Source organism: Eriocheir sinensis, chromosome 2, assembly GCF_024679095.1.
Source record: "Eriocheir sinensis breed Jianghai 21 chromosome 2, ASM2467909v1, whole genome shotgun sequence".
NCBI classification, from domain to species: Eukaryota; Metazoa; Arthropoda; class Malacostraca; order Decapoda; family Varunidae; genus Eriocheir; species Eriocheir sinensis.
Window position 1 is genome coordinate 31,865,444 of NC_066510.1, and position 12,527 is coordinate 31,877,970.

General features: G+C 43.1%; 1 pseudogene; it reads right to left on the reverse strand.

Annotated features, from left to right (window-relative positions):
* Window positions 1–25: 25 nt before the first annotated feature.
* LOC127002981 (serine/arginine repetitive matrix protein 1-like) lies at window positions 26–10,825 on the reverse strand (annotated as a pseudogene).
* Window positions 10,826–12,527: the final 1,702 nt, after the last annotated feature.

Below are 12,527 nucleotides of genomic sequence, written 5' to 3' on the forward strand. Positions count from 1 at the left end.
GTGGAGGAAATGAAAACACGTCAAGTATAAAAAACTTTTCTTGTCTCATATGACAAGGTGACTCTTTACATAATATAAATAGCTATATTAAATAATCTGCCACACATCTGATGCCAACTGTTACCAGCCACAAAGCCATGGACTCAGCCAGGCCCCTCCCATCCCTGGCAGGCCCAAGGCTGTCACAGGTGTCTCCTTCCTGGCTCACCAGACCCAGCTCTTAACACTAGAGATTAGTGATGATAAAAATACCTGGGAACGTTACTGAAACTGATGCAAACTATTCACTAAAATTACTGGCAAATTTACCACAAGTCAATAAAATATCGACATATATATAATTTAAAGGTGTTGGAAAATTCATAAAATATTTTAAACTTATGCATTCACCATATACATTTGTCATATAATAAACACGCTCTACCATCCAAAATGACAAGCTGTAAACATTTCGGGTACAAGCATTCTACCTGAAACACCAATGCAGAAGTATTAGTGACATAAGCATTGAGAAATAGAATATAGTCAACACCTACAACAAAATATGAGACACATACAATCTTTTTTAGGATCTTTAACATTTTTTATTGCAAAAACAGTATTATGAGACATATGAAAACAAATTGCATACTTCTGCTATTATGAAACACAAAAAAAGTCTGTGTCAGATATCTTGAGTCAAAGAAAGTAAGTCTGAGAAATTAAATTACCAAATAGTACACAATCTCTTTCACCAGGCTCCCAGCAAAGTTCATATTTAATAAATAATTGATGTATGATGTAGATAGCTCAAGCTTAATGCACTCCCTCCCTCTAACCTTTGTTGCTGCTCATTACATGTACGCACATAAATATTTTAGAGTTAATAATTATCGTATTTACTTTAAATTAAAAGACTACGAAAACAAAATATGAATTATATTACAGGTAAAGTGTCAATAGCTAATATCTTCTTCTTTTCCTGTCGTCAGCTTCACGCGACGGCTCCCTCCGTGCCCACCGGCCCTGCCCCGAGGAGGCACCGCGGGTCTCATATTCATAACTGGAAGCGCGGTACTGCCAATCTCTCTCCTCGATTTCTTGGGTGCCTCCATACTTCTCCAGCCAGTCCCGGTAGCGGTACCACCACTGCTCCCACTTGAGGTAGTCATCCAGTGTGATGGATCTGTCCCCAAAGTAACCGGACTCCTTGTAATACCGGTACCTCACATGTACGTCATCCCAGTTCTGTGGCAGTTCAGGGCAGGTCACGATGGGGTCCCACTGCCTTATTTCTCCGTAGCGCTCCTGGTACTCCCGGTATTCTGCCTGGTGCTCCTGAAGCCACCTCTCATGGGCCGGGTGGGTGGCCCGGCTCCTGCCACTCGGGGAAGGAGACCTTGATTGAAGTCTACCCGTTTCAAGATAAACCTTTTTGTCCTGACCTCCTTCCCGCACTATCTTCATCCTCACTCCTTCGTACTCCTGCCGCTGGGAGCTGAGTTGTGCCAGCTTCCCAAACCGCTCCGACAAGGTCATTCGGCGTGGGCCATCGTCATCCTCCGAAGATGATTCAGAGTCAGTGTCTTCACCTTCCGATCTTGGTGATTCCCTTGGGGGCGGGGGAGGCCGGTGGTAGTCTGGGTGGTCAGGCGGCACAACCTTATAGTGATGGGGGTCGAGTAGGTGGCGTCCTTCTGGGCCCCGCGGAGGAGTGCCTGGGCCCCTGTACTCGGTGGACTCATCTACCACGACAACATTGTTCTCATCGTAATAATTACTCACCGTGGTGGGGACAGGAGTCCTGGCTTTCCTGCGCACCACACCTTCTCCATCTTTAATCTTCATCTTGTTTTTCATTTTGGGGACTTTGTTGCTGGAATTTCGTGATTTGATGACAACATTACTGACTGTTTTGGTGACCAGTTTCTTGGTGGTTTCCTGGTGAGTTACTTGTTTCATTCTTACTTGTGATGATGGATTAGGGGGTGGTGGCTGCCTCCTGCTCATTCTCCTCCTCCTTGGGGACCCTGAGAAGGATCTGGGTCTCCTGGGGGCTGGGGAGTAGGATCGCCTTCGCCTGGATCCCGAGGTACTGGAGGAGGAGCTGGTGTACGAGGAGGAGGAGGAGCCGGAGGATGAGCGTGAATATGAGGAGTAGCTTCTGGAGTATGAGGAGCCACTGGTGCTGGATGATGACCGGGAGTAACTGGACGAATATTTCCTCTTGTGCACGTGAGAGCGGGGAGACCGTGAGTTCTTTCTTCTGAGAGCTTGCTTTGGAGAGCGTCTTGGAGACCGCCTCGGGACCGTGGGGACACTCTGGCATTTGACCTGAGAGGAGGCGCCGAGGAGATCATGGAGACCTTCTTGGGGAGCGAGGGGACCTGCTCCTTGACCTGCAGATACATCAAGCAAACAGGTGCCATAATTAATGACCTAATTTCTTGTACCAAACACACAGCTTGGGATCTAGATTTATTGGACAAGGAAACAGTTAGCTTGAAGGACAAATAATTGTGGAAGAGTGAAATTACAACTTGCACCCTGTGAGAAAACAAAAACAATTAAAATAAGAACACAAAAATTGTTTAATAAGAACAATGATGATCTACGTCTTAAGAACTTACCCTCCTACCATCCTCCCCCACCCCCACCCAAAAAAAAAAAAAAAAAAAAAAAAAAACAAAAATTGACATCATATAATCCTGGAATAAACTCCACCTAGGCAAGTGACTCCTTACACCTGCCTCATCCTTGTGACACCTTGTTGACTCATGCTTTGCCTCAGTGCCACATGACCGAGGTAATTGTGGCACATTTACCAAATACCCCAATTAGTTGTGTTTGGCATAAATACTGGACATATCACCCACGTAATCTTCTTTGAAACATTAATATTAATAAAAATCATAATAATAATGATAATAAAAAATGGGAATCAAGGAAACAATTACAGTCAAAGGGCAAAGGATTGCCCCGTGAAGTCAACAACGCATTGTATCTCAAAGTGAACGCCTCCTGACACCTGTGACGTCACAGCTTGGTGCTTGAGGACTACAAGTAGCTTACACTTGGGACTGTCTCAACTTGAACCCAGTAAAAGTGTCTGGAGGACCCCGCTCCAGTCTGTAACAATCACAGCTAACACCGCTGACCAGCGTGGAGGGGCCTGTCAACCATGGCTCACTAGCCTGCCCTATCAATGTCTGTAAGGTCTGCTTCAAAGCCCCAAGACATCTTCACAATGATTCCAATGATCTAAAGCAAGGAGACACTAAAATTATGTCTTTGAAATGTTAATCAATAATAAGTTTTCAGAGCAAGAAATGGGAGAAACTTTACTGAGTACCCTAACCATGGAAAATGCTTTCAGGGAAATGGAGGAAAAACGTGACACTAATTTAGCACTCTATGAGTGCTCATTAAAGACCTTTTGAAAATAGCATTTTCAAAGAAAATTACTATAAAGAAAGGTGCCAGGCAATCTGGTAGCAGCCTTGGACTCTATGGGGAAATGGAGCTTCAGCAGCACATGTTACACCAGCACGGCCTGCAGTTGGCATAATGCAATCACTCTGCTAGAGGGCCAAATATAATTCAGTACACCTTAACTTCATTTTCACTTGTAACTAAAATGTTACACGTTCTGTAGTTTATATATCTAACTTTTAAATACAGAACATTCATTTTCAATGAATGTGAATTTTACCTTTGAATCTATAAAATCTTTAACCATTAATATACTCTTTAGTACATGAACAATCTCTCCTCACTGACACATGAAACTCAAGGGAGTGTTTCAATGCTACCCTTCCCAGTCTGTGTTGTGGTAACCCCATCGCCCACTCTCTAAGGGACAAGCATATACTACATAGTGACTGCCATCTAAAGAGGTAGGTAGCATGATAGAGCCATCCCACTTGTGTACCATCTTACAAGAGGCTGCACAGAGCCTACCTCCGCCGCGGGTCCTGGGGGGATCTGGGGTGGGCCGGAGGGGTCACCTTGCGGGGAGCCAAACCAGGTGGCTCCCGAGGGTCCCTTGGCCTGGAGGATTCCCGGTTTTCTGTCTCTTTCTCATCTCCACTACCTTCCCCCATGTCACTATAGCCTAGTTCATCTCTGTAAAGCTCCTTGAATCCAGAATGTGCCCACCTGTAGCAAAGAGAAGACCACACATTTGTTACTTACTACATTGTAAAATTCTTATAGGCTATCCAATGAGATCTTACTTTACCAGACTTATTTGTTACACATCAGGCTGCTTGAGTTTTTTTCTTAATGTGTTTTTCTTTACAAAGGCACACTACCCCTGCTCCTGTGCCTCTCAACCCTATAGATGACAGTAAGCAGTCTTCACCTGTTTGGTTGAGTAGCTTCAGCGTCCAGCAACTTCTTGGTCCAGAATGTGTCCTTGGTGCGGGTGGAGGCTTGCGCCCGGACCACCACCTGCTCTATGGGCCCTCGCTCCACTGTGTAAAGGCCATTGTTTGGAAGTGTATGGTCAATTAGTGCTGCTAGATGCCTCAAAAATGTGTATAGTGAATTAATACAGCTAGATACCTACAAAATAATGTTCCTTAACCCAGTACCAGCAACAGGCCAAATTTTTGCCATGATATAAACCCCCCAAAAATAGATGATGCATGAACTGATAAGAAATGTGTTGATATATATTATGAAATGGTTTGCGTGAGTGATGATTTTTTCTCGTTATTTTCGCTTAGAGGGGCCTTTAAGAAGTGTGATCCCCATAGGTACCAGGTTAAATTATCAAACACTGCTGCCATCTAAGGGTTCATTAACTGCTGAGCCAACCATTAGGGAAGAGAGAAGCTTGGCCTCCTGAGCAACTCTGTCTCTGTCAAAGGGAATAGATATACAGTCGTCCTTCAAATAGTACGGTTTCCAATAGTTCGGTTTTGGTTTTATGTGGATTTTCTAAGATTTTTTAGGATTTTTAAATTTCCCGACGAGCAGGAAAGTTAAAAATCCTAAAAGATCTTCTATGACAATCCGTATAAAACTGAAACCGAACTATTGGAAACCATACTATTTGAGGGGTGACTGTACTCTCCTGATATAAGCCTTGCACTAAAGAAATAAAAACACATCTAAAATAAAAGATAGATCCCACCATACTGTACCTTCTTTTGGGTCCCGCAGCAGCCGCTCAGCACGTGGTGGCCGGTAGTCATCCATCCTCATCCTCATGGAGGCAATGGGCTGCTTGTTACCCCCAGACATGGGTGGCCCACTTCCCCCTCCTCCTCCTCCTCCACTTCCACCACCTCCCCCTCCACCACCACCACCACCACCACCACCACCTCCTCCTCCTCCTCCTCCTCCTCCTCCTCCTCTTCCTGCTCTCCATCTCCGCCTCCCTTTCCGCCTGCGTCCACTGCCCCCTCCCCCTCCCCCACTGCTGGCCACACCATTGCCACTACTGGCCGCTGCAGACTTGGGTGGGGGGCTCCTGGGGCCCCGCCGAGAAGATCGCTCCAAGCTCCGTCTCTGTAGGAACAACGACTCCTGTTAATGATCAGATGTGTGAGTCTCTGTCTATGGTATGGTGTCTTAAGAGCTCTAAAAACTGATCGACAAGTTTGGTTTTCTTATTGTGTAACGTTAACTTCTTCCAAGATTAGGTAGTGAATTTCTTTTTCAAGTAAACTTAAATCTAATTTTTGGCTCTTGATATTTACAAGTGAATTTCCCATAGATCCAACATCTTCCATTTAGTAAACACTGATATCGGAAAAGACTTAACGAATACCACTAGCAAGCATCAGGGAACGTAATGACAATGTGAAGCATAAGTATTCCAGAGGAACATAAGATGAGTCCTAGTCCTCACTATACTATCCTCAAATGACAAGATAACTGAGAGCAGAAATAGTTCATCTGTTACCTCCATACTTACCAAACCACTTGACTGAGTACAAAGAGCACAAAGTATCTAATGCCATGTTACTGTACTCAGCAATGTGCAAGGCTACACAGCCAGTCCAGTGGGGCACAACAAGCAGACAGCCCCACTCTGTCAAGCCTCCAAGAGTGGCCATCAAGTTTAGAAGCTGTGTGTGCTATGTTAAGGTTGCAGAGCCTCAGCAACACATCTGGGGGGCAGAGGCTCCCCTGCCATCCTGCGGCAGGGGTGGAGCAATGCCTCACTGGCACCTCCACACAGCTCTGCTTTTCCGTTCCATCCATCTGGGTTGCTTTCAGTGAAAATGGCTTCGGTACGTTCCCTCGACGATTCTGATGTTGCCTGAATCAATTGAATGGGCAAGTCTTGAGATTCATGGGTGGAGCATTGGGGCGACAGCACAAGGGATGCTGTAGCTGCGACTGCTTGAATTTGACGCTAGTTTCATTTTGATTTGATTGAATATTTAACAAAATTTTGATAATCTACAGGAACTTCAATGCTTTGTAAATACTGTTTTTTAGAGCAATGCAAGGATTAAGAGCATATCTTTTATATATGTATTAAGGAACAAATACATAGTGTTGTGCATGGTAAGGACTATATCTAATTTCTTCCATGATTTTAGTCCAATGAAATGCACGGGTTCATGACTTCAGACCTCAACAAATAAATAAATGCACCCTGAGGCACACCAACATTGCAAGGCACAGAAATATTTCAATAAAGTTTCCAAAGAATGCATTGTTTCAAGTTACTTTACAATAGTTGTTGTCATCAAGAACAGAAAGAGTTTGCTCATAATTACTGAAGAATGAGAGTTCTGCATTATCTATCATTGCTCTCCACCCATAAATAAAACTTGCCCAGAGAACTATATTTCCAACTATATTTTTGCCTTCACATAGTCGTCACTGGCACTCAAAAATCCATTTATTATGGTGTTCTGTAATGTAACCTCACTCACAACATTTGGATTTCCCATCTCTTGTACAATCACTATTAATGAAGTTCTGGAGTACTGGTTCAACAGTTCACGGTATCAAGCCAGCCCTGTTCAAGTCCAAGCAATTTCATTGTCTCTGAACTTGTAATTAAACATGAGCACTTTGATTTGATGAAATTCAGTGCAAAATGTTCCAAGGGCACACTCATGGCGGTGGTGTCACGGATAGGTCATTTGGCATTTCAGTGTTCACTGCAATCTTCACAACAGGTATCATAGAGCACAGTTCTATTGGCTTATTTTCACAATCCTTTCAATATTTGAAAGCCATGGACACGAGCACTCCATGTTATCACACACATGCTTGACAAGTGTCTCTTTCAAAACGACAGCATTTGAGTTCGGCCAATTGCTCCATCACAGCCACTTAGAAGTCACTTTCCACTACTGTACTAATATCAAATAGTACACACAACTGTCTGCACCGAGGCATCCGCGGGACAAGGCTTGGATCACATGACATCTACCCATTACTTCAGCACCGCACGAGGCCAGGGAACAACCACGCTCGACGCACACTTATAAACACGTACGTACATCAAATACCGCCGACAGAACGCGACGCAAGGACTATGACAACGAACGGCAGAATAAAATAAGCTCCAGCTGAAAGAGGTGTTAATGCAGCTTACAGTATGACCCACGAGTCCTTTCAGCCACTTGGACCAGCTGGAAACAAGATTCTAAAACTGACATCCACTTAACTCACCCAACAAGCCACCTTGCTTATTACAAACAAAACAATTATGGACACTACCAACAACAGCTATATACCTAACACTTGGATCAGTGCTTGGGGTGAAGAAATGTATCATGATATAAATAATTTGCCTGTAGTAGAATATAGTCCTAACCTACCAAGGGAGGTATTTTCATTAATTAATATACCATAAGTTGATCAATGTTACCCATATGGAAATAAAGATAAATATGCAGTTCATTTGTTAATCATTGAAATCATTCACTTTTACTTTACTAAAATGAACACAATATGTCAGGTTATCAGGTTAGGGAATGAATTACTAGCTGGGCCCAGCACCCTATCTTCCTGAAGTGGCATCACACTAACAGCATTACTTTCGAGTCTCTTACTCTGGGTGATGCCGGACGCCGCAGTGGGGACTTCCTGCGGGGAGACTTAGGCCGCGGTGACCTGGGCCGCGGTGACCGTGGCCTGGGAGACCTGGGACGGGGAGAGCGCCGGGCAGGGGAGCGCACCATTCTCACTCTCTTCACCTAACTCTTACCCTGAAAACAAGAGAATACCAATCACCATCATTTTTGTTTCTCATGCAGCAAAAGATTTCAGAATACCTTTAAGTAATTTGTGTGAGGAGAATCTAGTATGATGGCACACCAGTTTTTGGAATAAAGGTTCACATTATGGCCCCCAAAACATCTACCAATATCTTCTGAAAGTTGACGATGCACGGCACACCCAATTTTATAATGATTTTTTTTTTTACAGTAAAGGAAACGGCATCGAAATGTGGAAACACAGGTGTCGAGGGGGGTGAACCACTCATTAGGTTACATATATATTTAACCATCATTTTGTGACCCTAAGTGTTAGGGTGGGGGGGCAAAACCACCCGAGAACACTCATATTTGATTTGAGCTGCAGTGAGACATGGGTTTTAACTGCCACAGGGTGCTATTATTCATTTGTACAAGAAAACACTCAATGAGCTAAATAACTACCAAATGGATGAAAAATAAGAAGGAACAGGAATACTGGAAATAGAAGTGCAGGGAAGAAGGAGAGGAAGACCCAAGACGAGATGAAAGTAATACATAGCAGTAGACATGAGAGGGATGGGCCTGAACACCAACATGACAGGCGATAGTGGAACGTGGAGGCGGCCCATCAAAAACAGCGACCCCGTAGAAAGACGGGCTAATAAACCTGATGAAGAAGAAGAAGGATGAAAAATAGGAAGCAGCAATAAAAGGGAATATATTCACCCACAAAGGCAGCCACACACACCCATAAGAATCACAAGGAATTACCGTACGATAGGAAACAAATGATTTTCTACAGAGACGATATTTAGTTTGCTGGTTACCTAAGTCCTTCAGAAAAAGTATCCCCCCCCTCCCAGAGTGAGAAGGGGTCCTCTTAGGGAACACATTTTAAGTTTATGCACACAGGCCGAGGGTCGAATTATGTTTTTAGTCTGTATATGTCAGGTTTGCAGAGGCAGCCACACACCGACAAGAATCACAAGGAAATTACGATAGAGAGAAACAAATGATTTTCTATGGAGACGATATTTAGTTTGCTGGTTACTTAAGCCCCTCAGAAAAAATATCCCCCCCTTCCAGAGTGAAAAGGGAACCCCTTTGGGAACATATTTTAAGTTAACGCATAATTCACTCTGCAAACCTAACATATACACACAAAAAAAAACATATAATTCTAGCCTCGGCATAAGTGTTTACCTGATTTTATATGGAAACAATATTTAGTTTAATTACCTAATCATCCCTTAGAAAGAGTATCCATCCCCCCAAAGTAAAAATGGGTCCTCTTAGGGAACATATTTTAAGTTAATCTGTGATTCACTCTGCAAACCTGACATATACACAAAAAATAAACATATAATTCGAGCCTCAGCACATGTGGTTACCTGCTTTTATATGGAAACAATAACTATCCCACAGAAATAGTAGAAATGGGTCCTCTTAGGGAACATATTTTAAATTAATGCGTAATTCCCTCTGCAAAACTAACATATACACACACAAAAAAACATATAATTCAAGCCTCGGCATATGTGGTTACCTGATTTTATATGGAAACAATAACTATCCCACAGAAAAAGTAAAAATGGGTCCTCTTAGGGAACATACTTTAAGTTAACGCATAATTCACTCTGCAAACCTAACATATACACAAAAAAAACACATATAATTCGAGCCTCGGCATATGTGGGTTACCTGATTTTATATGGAAACAATAACTATCCCACAGAAAAAAGTATTCATCTCCCCCAGAGTAAAAACGGGTCCTCTTAGGGAACATATTTTAAGTTAACGCGTAATTCACTCTGCAAACCTAACATATACACGAAAAAAACATATAATTCGAGCCAGAGTAAAAACGGGTCCTCTCAGGGAACATATTTTAAGTTAACGCGTAATTCACTCTGCAAACCTAACATATACACGAAAAAAAACATATAATTCGAGCCAGAGTAAAAACGGGTCCTCTTAGGGAACATATTTTAAGTTAACGCATAATTCACTCTGCAAACCTGACATATACACAAAAAACCCATATAATTCGAGCCTCGGCATATATGGGTTCCCTGCTTGTGAGGTGTCCAGCCATCCTGTAATTCACCACGGCCTGATCACGTGTTGGACTCGTAATTGCCAGAAGTGTGTGTGGTTACCTGCTTGCAAGAGGGACGAGGAAATTATTATCAATATATATGTGCTGGCTATAGGCCTCTCGGATGCCCCCAGGCCGTTGTGGAGCGGGTGAATTTTTTTTAAGGTGACCCCGCCCGCCCATCTCACCCTCCCCTGCACAAAACCCTTAACAGTGACCCCAAAACTCATCCCCGTGAAGAAATAAAAAGAAAGAAAAAAGAAAATGGCAATCGATCAGTAGGCTTCACAGGACCCCACCAGACACATTCCTTATTTTCTCCCTCACCGCCTAATTACACCTCCTATTTAGTCTCCCAGGGTGGTGAATTAACCGTGAAGGTCTCTCTAAGATGTCTAATTACCTATGAAGACCAGAGAGGCGCCCGCGGCTCCTTAAAACGATAAATTATGAAGAGTTGATCCCCGGCCCCGAAGCCTCCATAGCTCTGACGTCACTGGTGGAGGAGGGGGAGGGGGAGGAAGAGGAGGAGGAAGAAGAGGGAGGAGGAGGAGTGGTAGGAAGAAGAGGAAGAAGATGATGATGGAGGAGCGGGTGGAGGAGGAGTGGTAGGAAGAAGAGGAAGAAAATGATGATGGAAGAGTGGGTGGAGGAGGAGGAAGAGGGGTTGGAAGAAGAGGAAGAAGAAGAAGAGGGTGGAGGAGGAGTGGTAGGAAGAAGAGGAGGAAGATGATGATGGGGGAGGAGGAGGAGGAAGATGAGGAGAGAGAGAGAGAGAGAGATTTACATAGATAGAAAATCAGACCACACAGACCCCATGGTCCAGACTTGGTGGTCTGTCCTTAAACCTAAGTGATTTTACATTAATCAGAAGACTCCAAAACGTTGCATTTCTACTCTAGTTGATATTAAGTTGAAGGAAGTGACGGTCGAGCTTGTTTTTGAAGGAGTCAATCGTGTTACACTGGACCACTGATGATGGGAGCTTATTCCATTCTCGCACTACAACGTTGGTGAAGAAAAATTTGGTGCAGTCTGAATTTACTTGTCTACATCTGAGTTTTACGCCATTGTTCCTCGTGCGCAAAGTGTCATCGATCATAAACAATGTTGATCTGTCTACATTCGTGAAACCATTAAGTATTTTAAAACATTCGATCAGTTTTCCTCGGAGGCGACGTTTCTCAAGAGAGAACATGTTAAGGGTAGAAAGCCTTTCTTCGTAGGATTTGTTACGCAAGGAAGGGATAATTTTCGTTGCCCGACGCTGAACACCTTCTAATTTAGCAATATCCTTTGCATGGTGGGGAGACCAAAACTGTACCGCATATTTCAAGTGGGGTCTGACTAAACTGTTGTAGAGCGGGAGTATTACATCTTTATTCTTAAATAAAAAGTTTCTTTTAATGAAGCCCAACATTCTGTTCGCTTTATTTGCTGCATCGATGCATTGCTGTGAGAATTTGAGGTTTGACGCGATTTTGACCCCCAAGTCCTTGACGCATTGAACGCTTTTGAGTTTAACGCCGCGCATTTCGTAATCAAACTTTTTATTCCTCGTTCCAACTTGAAGGACCTGGCACTTGTCTATGTTAAAGGGCATCTCCCATCTATCCGACCAAGCTGAAATTTTGTGCAAATCCTCTTGGAGGCTTTGCCTGTCTTCGTCAGAGGAGAGAGAGAGAGAGAGAGAGAGAGAGAGATGGGTAGGATATCAAAGAGGATCAGATCAGGAAGGGAAATTAGGAACGGGAGAAGGAGGAAGAGGAGGAAGGAAGAGGAGGAAGAGGAGGAAGGAAGAGGAGGAGTAGGAGAAAGATAATGTCATCACTTGTATGTATAATGAATGAATTAAGACTAAAGAATTTCCTGTTTGCATCACTGAATATATGTTACGCCGCTATGCAGATTCTTATGTTAAATTTAAAGTGCTTTCCATCCTACGGTCACAAGCATCGATAGGTATACCACAAGGGTAGAACTCATGTTAATGGACCAAGTTTATGTACTTATCTATTTACCATCTATCTATTTATCTATCTGTCTTACCATCCATGTATCTATTTGCCTCTGTCTATCTATCTATTTATCTGTTTGTCTGTTTATCGAGTCCAAACATTTTAAATTATGACCTCAAAGACAGTTCCCATATTTCCCTCAAACACAAGAGCTAATCTAAATCATTTCTCTCACTTTTAATGTTGTTTATTGCACCAAGCAGATAAAAAGAAACATAATAAACGAGAAAAACAAAAAAAATGAAAGTTGGTCAG